General features: G+C 43.9%; 1 pseudogene; it reads right to left on the bottom strand.

Annotated features, from left to right (window-relative positions):
• Positions 1 to 877: 877 nt before the first annotated feature.
• LOC135506942 (zinc finger and BTB domain-containing protein 5-like) lies at positions 878 to 19,811 on the bottom strand (annotated as a pseudogene).
• Between the last annotated feature and the right edge of the window lie 527 nt (positions 19,812 to 20,338).

Here is a 20,338-nt window from a genome sequence, read left to right as displayed (position 1 = left end):
TATTAACAACATTTGGCATGTCCATGGCTCAGACATAATGAATGCATTTCAGATGCGAATGCTATGTTTAACATTATAAACTGCGGGGGTTTGAGTCCTGAATGCTGATTGGCTGACAGCCGTGGTATATCAGACCGTATACCACATGTATGACAAAACACATATTTTTACTGCTCTAATTCCATTGGTAAACAATTTATAATAGCGATAAGGCATCTTGGGGGTTTGTGATATATGACCAATATACCACGGCTAAGGGCTGTGTCCAGGCACTCTGTGTTGCGTCGTGCATAAGAACAGCCCTTAGCCGTGGTATATTGGCCATATAACCACACCCCCTCGGGCCTTATTGCTTAAATATATTTCCATATTGAAGCCATGCAATTACTCAGAAAATTGTGGACTGCAAACATGTTAAACATATTTTACAAATATGGGATAGGCCTACATTGAATTATTTTGTTTCCTTCACAGTTTTATTTAGGACGACTGGTCAACCATCAAGATTAATTGTCAGATTCAACAGAAGATCTCTTTGTTTCTTGGGACCAAGAACAAGCATCTCTGTTTTGTCCGAGTTTAAAAGTACCTAATTTTGTTAACGTAGTGGCTTTTGTAACTAGTGACATCTGGGGTCAAGCCTCAACACCTACATCTTGTTTATTCATCAAAACCCAGCACTATCACGGCAGCTACTGTGCCCATAACTCCAATTGTGAAAATAACAAAAATATTTCACACACTCCTGAACGCTACCACCACGGCCTCGCTAAGATTTACCATTAGGTTTGTTAAAATAGAGCCCTAAATCTCCTATGATCAGTATCTTTCAAGCTAAGAGCATACTTGTTAATAAAGAACAGTGTGTTAGCAAGAATAGAGTAGAAAATAATAGACTTTATTCCATCTACATCACCTCAGTAAGGTAAATATTTAACTGTCCTGTTCTAGCCCATGTTGACTTTCTCTCAAAAAAACAGGTATTTGTTTATTCCTGTTTCAAATGACAAGTTAACGAAGGGTTAATAAGGGGTATGTGGTTAATTACCCTCTTACCCAAGACACTTCACATGATAACAATAACATGTCAACTTAAGAATGGTTCCCAGATCTGCCCTGTGTACATCTCAAGCCACACTAAGATTTCTCCCCATTGTGGACACTCCTATGTCTGATAAGGTTAGTCAGGAAGGAGAAGCTCTTGTAACATAGTTTGCACTTGAAGGACCTCTCCTTGATGTGAACGGTCTGGTGCTTATTCACAGTTCGCCTCAGTAAAGTGATTCCCAAACGTGGAGGAGGGGTACGACTTGTCAGCGTCCATCCTAATGCTCAACCTCCCACGTTGTGACCCAATGACACTAGAGGAGGGAGAAGCAGGAGCCACCACCCTCAGGTGGTTAGTCTTTTGAGCTCCCTCTAGACATTGTTTTGGGTGTTGTTGAGATTGTGTGCTGTGATGTAGGCTAGGTAACTTTCATCCTGACCCTGTCTGTATTGGTGAGGTAACACTGAGGTAGCTGAGGAAGGCTAGACCCAGGCTTTCTATGAACCCAGTCACCAGGCATTAGACAAGACCTTCAAGTCTGGTCAGACTTGCTGATAGACTACCACCAGGGGAGTCTCCCACCACTCTCTGTGAAGGCTGAAGCCCAGGGTGACCTGCTCTGTTCATCATGGATACTGTGGTGTTTGTATCATAGGAACAGGAGGGTCTATCTCTATCAGCCCCAGGCCCTGCTTCATCCCTGCACTGAGACTGTGAAGAGAAGGGTCTGGGCTGCAGACTGGATCCTTGACTGGAGCCTCTGTCTCCCTGATGACCACCAGGACTGAAGTTATAGAATCCACCTGTCCGCAGCTTGTGTTCTATGTTGTGGTGGAGTCTCTGGCCCTTATGGTTCGGTACCGGTTTCTACTCAGAAGGAACAGCGACGGCTCCTGATCTTTGGCAATGGTTTATGACCAGCCGCTTCCGAGGTCAAATCTCTCCCACCAGCAACACTGGATATCAGCAGGTCCCCCATGGACTGCAGACAGTAAACACAAATTGAACAGAAGATTTATATAAGAAACTTTACCGTAACACAAACATAATATTATAAAACGTTAACCACAGTCAAGCCCATCTCTAACACTGTGATTCAAGTACCTAACACTATGGAGCCAATGTAGTTTATTATAAAAAATGTCCATATGTGAATTAAGTATAATGTTTGTTTTGACTGAGATAAGGGAAACTCAGTCCCTGCAATGATACAAAAATAACCAAGTCAGTCAGCACAGTCAATTTTGTGTTATTTAATTTCAATCAAATAGTCCTACACTCATAACGTGAATTACTGTACTTTTATTGCATAAAATGATACGTGACCAGTAGAATAACTTCACATTATGGTAACACTTGACCTTTTCTGTAAATCTGGTACCCTCACTTTGATCAAATTAAATTTAGAATACTTTGGAAAAGGATCAAACTTTACACTGCACACAAACAGGACAAGGTTGTCACTTTACATCAGTGAAACATTTTTACAGACACCATCACACCAACCAACACCATATCATCTACTCTGCCTCATCACACTCATTCTTTCCTCAGTTCACCTCATCCAGTTCCCTACTACATCCAAAACAGAATGAACTACAAACTATCTCGTACTAAATCATCAAATCAAATTATATTGGCCACACACACGTTTAGCAGATGTTATTGCGGGTGTAGCAAAATGCTTGTACTATACATTACATGTCACTATACTCTATACATGGGTCGTGTGCATTTTCTGCTGGTGTATCCTGACATATCTCCTCTCTGAGAACCTCTTCCCGCAGTGCGTGCAGGCGAACGGCCTCTCCCGTGTGGACCTTCAGGTGCACTTTCATATTGTGCTGGTGGGAGAACCTCTTCTCACACTGTGGACAGCTGTAGGGTTTCTCCCCTGTGTGGACCCTCTGGTGCCTCTTCAGGTGGGTCGATCGGGAGAAACGGGCCCGGCACAGGTGGCAGCCGAATGGTTTCTCCCCCGTGTGTATCCTCTGGTGGATCTCCACCTGTTTGGGGAAACTGAAAGCTTTCCCACAGAACGAACACAGGAAGCGCTTCTCTTTACTGATTCCGTCTCTACTACTGTCATTTGTCAATGGGCTTGTGTAGCCATTTAGTGTTGAAGCATTGTCTGAGGTCTGGTTTAACATTAGGAGAGTGTGAGGAGGATGAAGGCCAGGGAGTGTCTGTGTTGTCACAGTGTCCATGTTCCAGTTGATAGATCCTATAGAAGGCAGGCTGAAGGAAGCACCTGTTGGAGGGTTAACCTGAGGCGCCATCAGTCTCTCTGAATCACAACTATAGGAGCAGGACGGAGCATCGCTAGCAGAGTCAGTGTCTGTTCTCTCCAGCCGCATACGGACACCTCTCTGTCCCCGTAGACCAAATCTACGCCTCGCTGTGGTCTCAGCCAGTCTGTTGTCATAGAGACTAAGTTCAGTTGTTGTTTTGTGTTTGTCTGTCTGTTTCTGGTTGTGGTTAACAGTATTGATCCCAGGCCCAGAGTTGAGGACGCTGTCCCACCCACAGACCTCTACTATGTTGCCTCTGGTCCTGGCCTGCTCAGTGACGTTCTCCCCTGGTCCCTTAACTGCATTGGTCTGGGAATCCAAAATGTCCGTCCAGTCTCCTCTGTTAGCCTCCAGCCAACCACCTGAAGGAAGAGGTAACAAAACAGATTTTACAAACATGGCAGAGAAAACATAATGTTGTGACTATAACTACTGTTCCCTGTAGGAGTGAAACTGGATTGATTCCTTCCATTTAATACTGCTTTTCATTGAGCCCAGGAACGGGTGGCGCGGGGCCAAACAAGTGTTGTACCTAATTTCTCTCCATCGGGGAACTGTATTATAGCGATAACATGACGTTCCCTTTCAGTCAGTCCACTTCAGTATAACATACTATGGGGAAATAGAATCACGCCCCATGCAGAACCCAACGGATACTAAATGAAACAGCTCATGGCAGACCACCCAGACCTGGGTATTGCGCACACAGCGTGCTGCCTGGTTACTTCCCGTCACAGCCGTAAGCACACTGTGGGCTACACTGGGATCTGTGATATCCACGCAATAAAATATGACGTCTGTGGTGATGCCCAACTCGCCTCAGCACAAATATCTCCTCTAGTCAACCTTTTAAACAATGCCCAAGACGCTGCCAGACCTCTTGTGAAGTGGGAGCTGCCACAGCTAGGTAACCCTTGCCGCTATATGCCAGGGCGATAGCCTCCACAACCCAGTGGGAGAGACTCTGCTTAGAGAGCTCCTTGCCACGAGCTGGATTAGCAACACATACAAAAAGCTGGTCACGTAACCGGATATTCCCGGTCAGTTCAAAGTAGGTAACGTAAAGCGCACACCGGACATGTTACCTCTTTTGCTCTTCAGAAGCAAAACGAGGAGGTGAAAAGGGAAATAGCTCTAAAGCTAAAGGACATGACTTTCAGGGAGGCCACATTGTCACCTTAGTTGCCCAGGGCAAACGGAGTCAAGGAAGAGTGTACGGATAACGCGTGAAAGTCCATGTTTAACTGAGGCCAAAGCCATGAGCAGAGACCTTTTCTAGGAGAGGATCTTCAGATCCACTGACTCCGGAGGCTCAAAGAGGGCAGCACATAGTGCCTCTAAAACCAGAGCCAAGTCCCATGTGGGCGCAATAGGTTTAGAGACCGGTCTGAGACGATGTACACCTTTCAGGAACCGCACAATCAGGGGGTGGGAAGTTACAGGTAATAGATATGCCGGGCTCTATGACACCGTCCATACTTTACGAATTGAGTAACCCTTCGCACAGCACGCCTCCACCCCTGGGGGGGGGGATGAGTCTTTTGTGACCACCTTGTGGGACAACACCTGGCCCATGAGAACCCCTTGTGACAGTAGCTGGGGATCCCTCCACTGGGCCAGTGTGCCCGAAGGCATGTCGGGGACACCGGAATTGACCGGCGAGATGTATCAAAGTTACTCGGAATCAGGACTGGAACAGCTGCATCAATAATAATCCTGAGGGAATGACCACCATCATAGAAGCCATCATCCCCAGTAGGCAGATGAAACTTGCGAAAATGTACTGTGCACCCAAACCAAAATTGGGCCAGGCAGAGCTGGAACCCAAACACCCTCTCTGGGGATAGAAAAAGCACAATTTAAGGATTAGTCTAACTAGCCTGCTTGTTCCTTTGACTGCTATCAGCCAATCGTCCAGAAAGGCCAACAAACTCAGCCTCTGATGGGTACCAGAGCTGCCTCCACCACCTGTGAAAAGACGAGGCGAGAGGGACGAGCCGAACGGGAGTACCAAAATCTTGTAGAATAAAGCCTTGAAATGGAACCTCGTGACCTCTGTGACTGGGGTACATGGGCACATGAAAGTACGCATCCTTTAGGCCAATGGTGTACGGACCGTAACAGCCACTAGTCTGTGAGTATTTTGAACTTGTGAACTCTGAAATGCTTGTTCAGGGCACGCATGTCTAGAACAGGGCTTAAACTGCCATCCATTTTTGTAACCAGGAAATAGACTGTACCAGCTGTCCTGAGCTTCCAACAGATAAACCACTCGTTCTGCCTATTCTGGAGCAGGAACGATATTTCCTCCCTTAATACTGGCACTGAGTCCAGGAGAACAGTTGACGTGATGACACCGCAAAACGTGGAGGGGGATTCGTACAAAGAATTGTAGTCTGTAGTCACTGTTCGCATGACCCAGGGCGACACTGCGCATGTGTGCCATTGGTCAGAGCAGGCAGCGAGTCTCCTGTAAAGTGCCATCTGAGGGGGCATGATGCCCCCAGTAGTGGCATGGGAAAAATATGTTTCCACCACTCTCAGCAAACTTGTCTGATTGTGGAGGGATATGTTTTATTGAACTCGCATGTGGAATTCACAACACTCTTGAAACTCACAAACAATGGGATTGAAGCAATGTGTTTAGGTGGAAACGTTTGCCTGAAGTATCCTTCCCTGCGCCGTGGCAGGACTATGTCACCCCTGGCCAGCAAAACTGATGTTGCGTCTGGCAATCAAGCCAGTCCAACCTTGTGCTGGGCCGGGCCCCCGGGACAGCCCGCTTAGCAGGCCCAGCATCCCCAAAGGACTTCAAAGGGAGAAAAGCGCACTGCTCCTCTTCCTTCTGGCCTTGAACTAGGCGTGCATGGCCTCCAGGGCCGAACCGGACCACCCCGGAGGACATTTGTCGGTCCCTCTCTATCTGAAAACGTCAAAGACGATAGTGTGCCACCACAGTAGCGCCCCTGCTCTTCCCGAGTGCCAGAACGGTGCACCGGGACGTGCACAGAATGAAGTCAGCCGTAACACAAATCTCATCCAGGAGCTCTGCATGGGCTTTCCTGCAGCCAAACAAGTGCCCAACTCCGGCAGCAACTCTGTCTGGTAGATCTGCAGTACAGCTACAGACGACAGAAATCAGCCACCCCCTCTGCACGATACAGCTTATCCAGCTGAGCAGCTGAAAAACGACAGTGCTTGTTAGCCACACCCTTGTTATCCAACAGGCTAGGTAGCCAGGTAGCTTGCTATAAACTGGAGGTGTGTGCACCAGCCCAGCCCCGCCCAATCCATCCCCTCCAGATCCATGAAGGAGGCATTCCATGCAGCACCAGCTTAGCTGAATGCGGGTTGAACCAGGTTGTCGTAAATTCTTCGAAATACAGAAACAGGGGTAGGTGGTGCTTGACTGTGGCAACCACAGGGGGCAGGTGCTTCCCACCGAACCTTGATAACTTCTGCCGCTGGTGTGAACATGGCCACTTCAACTCCAAATGTATAGCCACCCTGCAGCACAATTCTATGCACAATGTGTTGGATACCAGGGTTTCCCACACTACTCACGTAGCGTGAGGTGGCTGTCCTGGAACTAAGTCCTCTTCCGAGAAACTCCTGGAGCATCCAGAACACCAAGTTGTCATCCGAACCTGTTCCCTGTATGTCATCATGGGAGACAAACCAGCCAGCTCACTACCTCCTAGCTGGGAGGCTAGTTCCACCAAAGCCCCAAGTCTCTCTCTGCTTCCTGCACCTCAGACCCAGGCGAGGTACCAGCATCCGGGAAAGGAAAGTCGCCATCGGTAACTCCAAGCTTTTTCAAGAATTCGACATGTCTTTTCAGGGAGTTTGCACGCAGTATGTGGCAATGCCAACACGGACTGGTTTGAGCGAGGACCACCTGAGCATGCTCCAAGCCGAGACAAAATTCACATAAATCGTGAGTATCTTTCAGAGAAATAGTATAACTGCATGACTGGGGGAAATGTACACATCGTCGTCTCGGTCTCTTTCTTAACCGTTTTACTCATTTTCTTCTAGCAAATTGAAGCATAACTAATTCTTTGTGATTAGGAAACGTATGATAACAAATACAAACTAAAGCACACAACGTCCAGAGGATGAGCATGCTCTACCACTATGGGACAGTTTAGTTGGCGCAACATAAGTCTCGTTTTCCAATTGTTTGTTTTAGTAGTGTGAATCCTTCCTGTTTACACCAAGGTGAAGAGCAGAATAATTGAAGGAATGAATCTGTGCCTCATGCTTATCACCTGTGGAAGGCGGGGCTTCCAGCGAGGCACGGATTTCATTGGCCTTGTCAGGCGTGATTGTAGATCTTGCAACCAAAGTCGCGAGAGTGTGACTCCCCATAGTATGTTGTACCGAAGTTGACTGACTAAAGGGGACTCATTTAAATGTTTTGAGTCAATTACCTGGTCAAGTTCATACATTATAATGTGTGTTTTTGTATATAAACATAAGTTGTATTGATTTCATTGTATAAATGAAGAAATAATAATAACCAGGTGCATCACTATTCTATTACTGTATGTAGGCTATATGTATTTCTCTCTTACCTTGCTCCCCCATCTTTAGTCCACTCAGCAGATCAATGCTCTCTGGTCTATCTTCTATGGTCTCCTCTTTGACCAGCAGCAGATCAGGCTTCCCATCCTCCATGTCTACTGACTGTAAGAGATACAGAGTGAGAGGATGTTGGATCAATAAATCTGCTATGAGCATCTTCTGATTGGGCAATGAAGGATTGCTATGAGTACTGTGCAAAATTGTTGATTTGACACGATGCAAATGTATTAGTTGATTTAATTACATGACACTAATTAAAATGGATTGAAAATTCAAAGGCCCACACTTAAGACAAAATGTAATCAAGACCTGGGGCGTCTATCAATTCATATTATGCTCTATCGTTTATTTTGTTGTGTCCCAAATCACACTCTTTACGGCAATTGGACGTCACTTTGCCGTGCGGAAGGAAATTTGCAACACAAACAAACATGGAAGAGAGTGAACGCGACACAAAACACGGAGCTCGTACCTAAATAAGGGGCAACTTTGTTCGCATGGGATGTGGTTTGGGTATGAAAAATCTGACACGGACCAGAAAACCGTCCTCCGCAAAATATGCCGCAGGCCGGTCCTGACAACATGCTCAAACACCACGAACCTCTTTTACCACCTACGCAAGAATCCTGTGAAACAGTACGGAGAGAGTCTACGGATGAGACCCCAAAAAATAGTTGAGTGCTCAAAACAAACCCCTGACTCAGACGTTGCAAGAGGCTTTTGCCTGCGGCACACCATGTGGCAAAGAACCATGATGATGAAAGGAGAAAGCAGCTGCCAATACAACTTACATCTGCAAAGACATGGCCCCAATTTACATGGTGAGAAACGGGGGTTTTGTGAGTTGGTGCTAACACTCGAACCCAAGGTACCAACTGCAAATACATTTTATTTGTTGAGTATAATTCAAAATGCAATAAGAAATATGCCTTTAAATGTGGTCATTTTATATAAACTATTTATTCATTGAATTGACAGAAAATGAGTATATCGTGATATGTATCATTACTGGGATATGAAATTACCTATACAGTGCCTTGCGAAAGTATTCGGCCCCCTTGAACTTTGCGACCTTTTGCCACATTTCAGGCTTCAAACATAAAGATATAAAACTGTATTTTTTTGTGAAGAATCAACAACAAGTGGGACACAATCATGAAGTGGAACAACATTTATTGGATATTTCAAACTTTTTTAACAAATCAAAAACTGAAAAATTGGGCGTGCAATATGATTCAGCCCCTTTACTTTCAGTGCAGCAAACTCTCTCCAGAAGTTCAGTGAGGATCTCTGAATGATCCAATGTTGACCTAAATGACTAATGATGATAAATACAATCCACCTGTGTGTAATCAAGTCTCCGTATAAATGCACCTGCAATGTGATAGTCTCAGAGGTCCGTTAAAAGCGTAGAGAGCATCGTGAAGAACAAGGAACACACCAGGCAGGTCCGAGATACTGTTGTGAAGAAGTTTAAAGCCGGATTTGGATACAAAAAGATTTCCCAAGTTTTAAACATCCCAAGGAGCACTGTGCAAGCGATAATATTGAAATGGAAGGAGTATCAGACCACTGCAAATCTAACAAGACCTGGCCGTCCCTCTAAACTTTCAGCTCATACAAGGAGAAGACTGATCAGAGATGCAGCCAAGAGGCCCATGATCACTCTGGATGAACTGCAGAAATCTACAGCTGAGGTGGGAGACTCTGTCCATAGGACAACAATCAGTCGTATATTGCACAAATCTGGCCTTTATGGAAGAGTGGCAAGAAGAAAGCCATTTCTTAATGATATCCATAAAAAGTGTCGTTTTAAAGTTTGCCACAAGCCACCTGGGAGACACACCAAACATGTGGAAGAAGGTGCTCTGGTCAGATGAAACCAAAATTGAACTTTTTGGCAACAATGCAAAACGTTATGTTTGGCGTAAAAGCAACACAGCTCATCACCCTGAACACACCATACCCACTGTCAAACATGGTGGTGGCAGCATCATGGTTTGGGCCTGCTTTTCTTCAGCAGGGACAGGGAAGATGGTTAAAATTGATGGGAAGATGGATGGAGCCAAATACAGGACCATTCTGGAAGAGAACCTGATGGAGTCTGCAAAAGACCTGAGACTGGGACGGAGATTTGTCTTCCAACAAGACAATGATCCAAAACATAAAGCAAAATCTACAATGGAATGGTTCAAAAATAAACATATCCAGGTGTTAGAATGGCCAAGTCAAAGTCCAGACCTGAATCCAATTGAGAATCTGTGGAAAGAACTGAAAACCGCTGTTCACAAATGCTCTCCATCCAACCTCACTGAGCTCGAGCTGTTTTGCAAGGAGGAATGGGAAAAAATGTCAGTCTCTCGATGTGCAAAACTGATAGAGACATACCCCAAGCGACTTACAGCTGTAATCGCAGCAAAAGGTGGCACTACAAAGTATTAACTTAAGGGGGCTGAATAATTTTGCACGCCCAATTTTTCAGTTTTTGATTTGTTAAAAAAGTTTGAAATATCCAATAAATGTCGTTCCACTTCATGATTGTGTCCCACTTGTTGTTGATTCTTCACAACAAAATACAGTTTTATATCTTTATGTTTGAAGCCTGAAATGTGTCAAAAGGTCGCAAAGTTTGAGGGGGCCGAATACTTTCGCAAGGCACTGTATCAGGATATGAGATTTTGGCCATATCGCCCAGCCCTAACCCAAGCCATAAGACTCCTGAACTCTAATCACATGGCTACCCGGACAATTTGCATTGACCCCCCCCCCCACACACACACACACTTTTACACTTCTGCTACTCTCTGTTAATTATATATGCAGTCACTTTACCTCTACCTACATGTACATATTACCTCAATTACCTTGACTAACCTGTGGCCCTGTGCATCGACTCTGTACCGTTACCCCCTGTATATAGTCTTAATATTGTTGCTCTTTAATTATTTGATATTTTTCAATTTTCTTGTTTTTTTCATATTTATTTATTTATTGTTTACTTCAGTTTATTTAGTAAATACTTACTTTTTATTAAAACTGCATCATTGGTTAAGGGCTTGTAAGTAAAAATGTCACTGTAAGGCGTTGTATTTGGCGCATGTGACAAATACAATTTGATCTAATACCATTCAGACAGTAGTTTACATTGGACTCACCTCAGTGAGACTGTGTGTGGTACTGTGCTGCTCAGCTGGTTCCTCTGTGGGTTCAGGAGGTGTAGTCTGGTTGTCCTCCATGACCATGGTCCCCTCAGGGTACCCCAGACCCTCCTCACACCCCTCCTCCTTCACCAGCAGCACCTCTGGACCCTCCTCCTCCTGGAAGAGACAGGTGATACAGATTACAGACATACACTCCCTCAGGTAAGTACACACAGATAATAATCACACTTTCAACATGGAGTGTTTACCCATCCCCACTATGATTGAGTCCTATACTGTAGTTACAGAATGACTTCACTGTTGTTAAACCCATCATGGTGGACATAAATATGATGTTGTGGGTAAAATTCATCAGACAAACCTGACTAAACATTTTGAAGTGTACAGTAGGTGTTTCAGACCCCTTGCAAATGTATATATTTTTTAACAAATCACATTTACATAAGTATTCAGACCCTTTACTCAGTACTTTGTTGAAGCACCTTTGGCAGCGATTACAGCCTCAAGTGTTCTTGGGTATGACGCTACAAACTTGGCACGCCTGTATTTGGGGAGTTTCTTCCATTCTTTTCAGCAGATCCTCTCAAGCTCTGTCAGGTTGGCTGGGGAGCGTCGCTGCACAGCTATTTTCAGGTCTCTCCAGAGATGTTCGATCGGGTTCATGTCCGGGCCCTGGCTGGGACAATCAAGGACATTCAGAGACTTGTGCTGAAGTGCATCCTGCGTTGTCTTGGCTGTGTGCTTAGGGTCGTTGTCCTGTTGGAAGTTGAACCTTCGCCCCAGTCTGAGGACCTGAGCACTCTGGAGCAGGTTTTCATCAAGGAGCTTTCTGTACTTTTCTGTACAGTCTCAGTCCCTGCCACTGAAAAACATCCCCACAGGATGATGCTGCCACTACCATGTTTCACCGTAGGGATGGTGACAGGTTTCCTTCAGACGTGACGCTTGGCATTCAGGCCAAAGAGATTAAATCTTGGTTTAATCTGACCAGAGAATCTGGTTTCTCATGGTCTGAGAGTCCTTTAGGTGCCTTTTGGCAAACTCCAAGCGGGCTGTCATGTGCCTTTTACTGAGGAGTGGCTTCCGTCTGACCACTACCATAAAGGCCTGAGTGGTGGAGGGCTGCAGAGATGGATGTCCTTCTGGAAGGTTCTCCCATCTCCACAGAATAACTCTAGAACTCAGTCAGAGTGACCATCGGGTTCTTGTTCACCTCCCTGACCAAGAACCTTCTCCCCTTATTGCTCAGTTTGGTCGGGCGGCCAGCTCTAGGAAGAGTCTTGGTGGTTCCCAACTTCTTCCATTTAAGAATTATGGAGGCCACTGTGTTCTTGGGGACCTTCAATGCTGCAGACATTTTTTGCCTCGCCACAGTCCTGTCTGGGAGCTCTAAGGACAATTACTTTGACCTCATAGCTTGATTTTTGCTCTGACATGCACTGTCAACTGTGGGACCTTATATAGACAGCGGAGTGCCTTTCCAAATCATGCCCAATAAATTGAATTTACCACAGGTGGACTCCAATCAAGTTGTAGAAACATCTCAAGGATGATCACATTGAAACAGGATGCAAATGAGCTCAAATTTCGAGTCTCATAGCAAAGGGTCTGAATACCTACGGAAATAAGGCATTAATGTTTTTCAATTTTTAATATGTTGGCAAAAATTTCTAAACCTGCGTTCGCTTTGTCATCACGGGCTATTGTGTGTTGATTGATGAGGATTTTGATTTAATCCATTTTAGAATAAATCTGTAAATAACAAAATGTGGAAAAAAGTCAAGGGGTCTGAATACTTTCCGAATGCCCTGTATATTGTGAACACCTCCCCTCTCCTGGACTTCCTGACGGGCAAGGTGGTGAGGGTAGGCACATCCACCACACTGATCCTCAACACGGGCGCCCCTCAGGGGTGCTTGCTTAGTCCCCTCCTATACTCCCTGTTCACCCACGACTGGGTGGGCGCAAACTACTCCAACACCATTAAGTTTGCTGACGACGCGACGGTGGTAGGCCTGATTACCGACGACGATGAGACAGCCTATTGGCAGGAGGTCAGTGACCTGGCAGTGTGGTGCCAGGACAACAACTTTTCCCTCAACGTCAGCAAGACAAAGTAGCTGATCGTGGACTACAGGAAAATGAGGGAAAGCACGCCCCCGTCCACATCAACAGGGCTGTAGTGGAGCGGGTTGAGAGCTTCAAGTTCCTTAGTGTCCACATCACTAATTAATTAACATGGTCCACACACACCAAAACAGGCATGAAGAGGGCACAACACCATTTCCCCTCAGGAGGCTGAAAAGATTTGGAATGGGCCCTCAGATCCTCAAAAAGTTATACAGCTGCACCATTGAGCGCATCTTGACTGGCTGCATCACCGCTTGGTTAAGCAACTGCTTGGCAGCAATAAGACTGATATTACCTCGTCCCCCTGTACATTGACTCGGTACTTGCACCCCATGTATATAGCAAAGTTATCACTACACTTTGTGATTTTATTCCTTATGTTCTCTTTATTTGTACATTTTTCTCTCTGCATGGGAAGGGCCCGTAAGTAAGCATTTCACTGTTAGTCTACACCTGTTATTTACAAAGCACATTTTATGTGACAAATAACATTTGATTTGTAGGTATATTTAGTAGGCCTTAAATGTAATGGTTATAAAGCGCTGTTGGGTGTATGCAGAATAGGGTGAGATCAGATGTGATGTATATTAAAGAGAAGTGGTGTAAAGTACTTAAGTAAAAATACTTGAAAGTACTGCTTAAGTGTTTTTTTGGGGTATCTGTACTTTAATATTTATATTTTTGACAACTTTTACTTTTACTCCACTACATTCCTAATAAAAATAAATGTACTTTTTACTCCATCCATTTCTCTTGACACCCAAAATTACTTGTTACATTTTGAATGCTTAGCAGGACAAGAAAATTGGCTAATTCACACACTTAACAAGAAAACATACCTGGTGGACTCACTAAACACATGCTTTGATTGTAAGATACTTAAAGTATATTTAAAACCAAATACTTTTGGACTTTTACTCAAGTAGTATTTTAGTGGGTGACTTTCACTTGATGAATTTTCTATTAAGGTATCTTTACTTTTACTACAGTATGACCTTGGGTACCACCACTGCTAAAGAGAGCCTCATTCAAAGTCTTACAAGTCCCATTTTGTTTTTATTAAAAAAAAACATTTTAAATACACCATATGAAATTTGCAATGTGTTGGTCCCATGTTTCATAAGCTGAAATAAAAGATCCCAGAAATTGTCCATACGCACAAAAAGCTTATTTGTCAAATGTTGTGCAAATTTGTTTACATCCCTGTTAATGAGCATTTCTCCTTTGCCAAAATAATCCATCCACCGGACAGGTGTGGCATATTAAGAATCTGATTAAACAGAATGATCATTACAAAGGTGCACCTTGTGCTGGGTACAATAAAAGGCCACTCTAAAATGTAAAGTTTTGTCACACCGCCACAGATGTCTAAATTTTTCAGGGAGAGTGCGATTGGCATGCTGACTGCAGAAATGTTCACCAGAGCTGTTGCCAGATTTAATGTTCATTTCTCTACCATAAGCCACCTCCAACTTTGTTTTAGAGAATTTAGCAGTACGTTCAACTGGCCTCACAACCACCAACCACATCTAAACATTGCCAGCCCAGGACCTCCGCATCTGGCTTCTTCACAGCCAACTGGAAAGCTGATGAAACTGATGAGTGTTTCTGTCTGTAATAAAGCCCTTTTGTGGGGGAAAAACTCATTCTGATTACCTGGGCCTGGGTCCTCAGTGGGTGGGCCTATGCCCTTTCAGGCCCATACATGGCTGCACCCCTGCCCAGTCATGTGAAATCCATAGGGCTAAATGTATTTATTTATTAAAAAATTGACATATTTTGGTATATGACCTGTAACTCAGTAAAATCTTTGAAATTGTTGCCTTCATATTTTTGTTCAGTGTAAGTAGTTGAATGGAAGCAAAGAAATAGACATTGGTGAACATCATTTAACCTACACAATACAAACACAATATGCAACAGACCTTTTAGGCTTATATATCACACAATATCTGGATGCAATATCTACCCAGGAATATTCAACACTGAAATATGTTACTCTTGGTATTCCAAAGGCATCTGTGGATATTTTCTGCTGACAACACTGAAAATTCATCTTTGTATTTAATGCAGGGTTTGATCTAAACGTCAGAAGCTATTGAGTGGAATGGTTACTTTCTATGCTATAGAGTGGAATGTTTTTTCTGCTGGTGTATCCTGAGGTAGCCCCTCTCTGAGAACCTCTTCCCGCAGTGTGTACAGGCAAATGGCCTCTCTCCCGTGTGAACATTCAGATGCATCTTCAGATGGTGCTGGTGGGAGAACCTCTTCTCACACTGGGGGCAGCTGTAGGGTTTCTCCCCTGTGTGGACCCTCTGGTGCCTCTTCAGGTTGCAGGCCTGGGCAAAGCGCATGTGACACTGCGTACAATTGAAGGGTTTCACCCCTGTGTGGACCCTCTGGTGGATCTCCACCTTCTGGGGGCAGCTAAAGCCTTTGTTACAAAACATGCAGAGGAACCGTTTCTCTTTACCGTCTGTTGTTGCTCCCCCTCCCTGAACCTTGGCCCTTTGGACCTTTGAGTTCAATACCTGATCGAAAAGGACGCTGCCATGTGAATCAGATGGTGCCATCGATGTGGACACTGGGTCGTGATCCCTGAGTGCGTGTAAAGGTGAGTGGGTCGCGACATTAAGATTTGTCTCTAAGCTTTCCCCGTAGTCTAAGAAGTCACTAGTGTTGCCCTGCAACTGTCCTTCTCCTAAATGAGTCTGGTCTTCATTCCATGTCAGAGGACCGTCACCCTCCACTTTCACAGTCATCTCATCTATGACCAGACCCTCTCCTTTCTTATCTAGGCGCCCTTCAGAGTATCCACTACTACTGTACTGGTTCCAGTCTCCTCTCATTGGATTAGTCTGTGTATCTAAGCCCACAGGCATGTCACCAGGTATCATCTCTGTAGCGTATGAACAGGATGGATCATTGCCAGTCTGAAACGTGTTACCTGAGTCCTGATGGGACAGATCCATCCTCAAGCTGGGGTTACCATAAAGTAAATACTCTGAGCGGGGAGCAGGTGGACAGCCCAGTCGCCCCATTAAAGTCTCTGTATCGGTCTCTGACTTGAGGACGGCGTTCAGCGTTCCACTGACCTCCGTGATGCTACGTCGGGGCCTGGGCAGCTCTGGAGCAGTGATGGGGTCCTCCGTGGCTACAGGGGGGGCTACTCCAGCCTCTCCAGTCTGGTTCTCTCTGCTGTGCAGTGGGTCCTCCTCTCCATCAGACCTCTCCAGCTTGACCCCAGGACTTGCATCTTCAGACTGACAAGAAAAAAGGTCATTACCGGTACATGAGTAGAATTGGATAACAATGTCGTAGGGAAGTCTCACAAGCTCCCCTATGGCAGATAAATAAGGATGTACATGTAAGCAAGTGAATAGCTGAGGGGAGCCTTTCTGAAATAAACTGGCCACATTTGACGTACTGTAATTTTGATGTAATCAGGGTCTAAAATGAACACCCACCAATTGTGTGTAGATTTTGAAATTTGCAGGTAAGAAGGTCTAATTCCCCGGCCACGTTGGCAGGTGGTCACACTCAGGGCTCTACAGTGCAAGCATTTCATAAAAATAGTCAAGTAAAGTATGGGCACAAATGCAAGTTGTGAGTTATAGCTAAATAAATGCTGCAGTAGCTGTTTTGAAAATATTTCTGCAGTTTTGTTTCATATCTGGTAATGCACAAAAATCTGAATCCAAACGTTATAGCTATCCCACCTTGCAAAGCAACACTGCCTGTCTGGAGAGGGGGCTGTGGACGAAGTGCTGAAAGATTCATTTTTAGAAGAAATGTGCTCATCCTTAAATGTTAGATTAATTAACTCAAAAGTCTACTAAAATGAGACTTTATCCTTGTGTTTCTTGTCTATTTACATCGTTTTGTTCACAAGCTAGGTTGCTTTCAATGTTTGAGTTTGCTACCAGCTAGCAAAAAGAGACATGGTCATCTCTACTAGTGAGAGTGTCTCTGTTACCAAGGTAACCTTAAAGGGGCAGCTAAACATTTTTTGCCTCTACTAAGCATGCTCATCTGTATTTTTTATTTTTATAAAATGGTGCAAAGAATATTTTGGCTGGTAGTGCCAAGTATACATTTTTTGTAAGTTTTAGGCCCTGGATGTAATACTATTACACTAACCTCTATCACGATAACGTGCTGGGTTGAGGTTCCGCTCCCCTCATCAACAGTGATTGGTTGGTCTTCTCGCCATGTATTGTGTCCTGCTGGCTTCACAAAGCCCCTGTGGCCTCCAGTTAGATGTCCTTCACCTGAGAGTGATTGGTGGAAAAGAGATGGTTAGGTTAGCTACTGTAAATGCTCAATGCTATATTATACACTGAATGTACAAAACATTAGGAACACCTTCCTAATACTGAGTTGCGCACCCTTTTGCCCTCAGAACAGCCTCAATTCGTCGGGGCATGGACTCTACAAGGTGTCGAAAGCGTACCACAGGGATGCTGGTCCATGTTGACTCCAATCCTTCCCACAATTGTGTCAAGTTGGCTAGATGTCCTTTGGGTGGTGGACCATTCTTGCACAGTGTGTCAATAGACTTAATTATTAATTAGATATTGAATTATCTTAATTTTGGATGAACCTAAATGAAGCAACTCACAGATTTGTATAATAATAATATATATCACCATTGACAGTTTTGACACTAGAATTAGTAAGGATGTAACGTAACACTTTGCCTAACTTCTTGATATGCACAGTGGTGGTGGTGGTGGTGGGGGGGGGGTATAGGCAGGTATATGCTTATACCCACTTATTTTTACATTGGGCATTGCATATACTAATTTCTAAATCCACACGGATACGTATCAAAGTAGTGTGGTGGAGGTATATGCCGTATCTATGAATAAGGCTGATGGAACAGATGTTTTATTGAACCTTTATCTTAAGATGTCGATAAACTATAATTTCTTCACATTTTAGACGCAGCAATGTGCACACGGTGGTAGGACCTATGCGTGAACGATCGCAAATGTAATTGCAGGAAAACACTGTTCTAAAATGTTCACCGCATACGTGAGTGGTTTCATGGACAGAGGTAGAAATATCTTTTAGAAATGTTGAAAGAGGGGAGATCTAAAGATGCAACAACTATCATGGATTGCTAATATGACAAGGATAATGCCTTGGCTGCTAGACAATGAAAGACAGGCAAAGCAATATAACAGGATATAAGGAAGTCTTTATAAATCTGTCAGAACATAATTATTTGAATCAATCCACTGGCCATTTATTCTCCATCACATGTGAAACAAAAACACAGCTAATCAAACAGTGCTAGGTGCCTGCATACTTAAATTAAAGGGTAACGACACACACAAAAAAAGACTTAGAAAGTGGTCTCCTGATGTAGATCAAGCATTGTTATGGACTTAGAACATACAAATGTGTTGTTTTTCTGTTAAAAAAAGTGTGACTTTGAGAGCAAAAACCGGAAGAAAAAGAAAATGGGGGGGAAATCTGAAACCTGGGAATTTCTGACTCCGTTGACTTCCTAATTTATCTGTTTCAATAGTAGGCCTACTATTAGCCTACTTGCACAGTGGAGCTAGGGTTGGCCTGATATTGAAAGACCAATATGGGATTCATGATTTTAGGTCTTTCAGAGTGTATGTCACGGTTTCTCATACATTTTCACACTGGGCGCCTTTCCTTCACCAGGCAGACCGTTTGGAACTGTTTGAGCAAAATGTAAGTATACCCACTTCTCCAAGCACAACTGGAGATACTTTTTATAGATCAAGTGATTATGTTCCATGCATCATATTGTTTTCAATTAGCAAATAATAGGAAATGCAGTAAATATGAGTGTCTTTGTGCAAGATACTGTAGCTAGCTAAGTAATCAGGATAACTATTGCATACCTTCTCAAAACTGACCAAGACCAAATTCTGGTTAACACATCTAAAGTAAATTGGAAACGGTTGACAGAAGACCCCCACCCATGCAAAATGTACCTCTTGTCATTCCTCTGTATCGGTCGAGGATCTTGACACTACTGGGGCGACTGGCGAGGACGCGCTCTCGCATTGTCTTCTCTGCGCGCTCCCGTGCCACCTTCAGTTCGATTAGCTGAAGTTTCCTCTGCAATGCCCTGTTTTCTTTCTGGCTTTGAGTTATTTCCAAACGAAACACTGCATAGTCGTCGTCTACGAGTTTACAGATCTCTGCCACGGCTGCATTCGCTAGAACCTCCATAATGGAGGCTATTTGAGTGTGAAAACCCGTTGCCATTGTTAGCAGCTAGCGTTACTTACTAGATAACGTTAACATCTATCCAAATCCTGTCTCCAACGCGAATTAAATATTATATGGGGTAAGTATTTAGTGCTGTGCAGTTAAATTCGTCAGATTTTGAATTCTATTGTTATTAAAATGTCTAAATGACAAATGCAAAAGTGAAAATTGGCCATATTTACTTCCGTTTTGCCATTGGAATTTGGTTGGCGGATCGCATCTAAATTTTAGGTGCCTACACCGCCACCTACAGTACTGGAGTGTGAGGCCAGGCCTACCAACATAAAATGCTATCTTTTAATTTAACCTTTATTTAACTAGGCAAGTCAGTTAATTAAGAACAAATTCTTATTTACAATGACGGCCTAGGAACAGTGGGTTAACTGCCTTGTTCGGGGACAGAACAACAGATTTTTACATTGTCAGTTCGGGGATTCGCCCAATGCTCTAACCACTAGGCTACCTTAATTAATCCTGATCCTCTAAGAAAGTTACATATAGCCGTAGACACCTACACTCAAAAACCCATTACCCCATTCCACTACTTTTATGAAAACTTGAAATCAGCCCTAATTCAGACCACTTGACTTTTTCCATATTTTGTTACATTACACCCTTATTCTAAAATGGATTTAATTATTTTTTTCCTTAATCAATCTACACACAATACACCATAATGACAAAGCAAAAACAGGTTTTTAGACAAAAACAGAAATACCTTATTTACATAAGTATTCAAACTAGAGGTCGACCGATTATGATTTTTCAACATCGATACCGATTATTGGAGGACCAAAAAAGCCGATACCGATTAATCGGCAGATTTAAAAAAATGTATTTGTAATAATGACAATTACAGCAAT

This window comes from Oncorhynchus masou, chromosome 20 (genome assembly GCF_036934945.1).
Source record: "Oncorhynchus masou masou isolate Uvic2021 chromosome 20, UVic_Omas_1.1, whole genome shotgun sequence".
NCBI lineage: Eukaryota > Metazoa > Chordata > Actinopteri > Salmoniformes > Salmonidae > Oncorhynchus > Oncorhynchus masou.
This window is presented reverse-complemented; position numbering and strand designations above follow the sequence as displayed.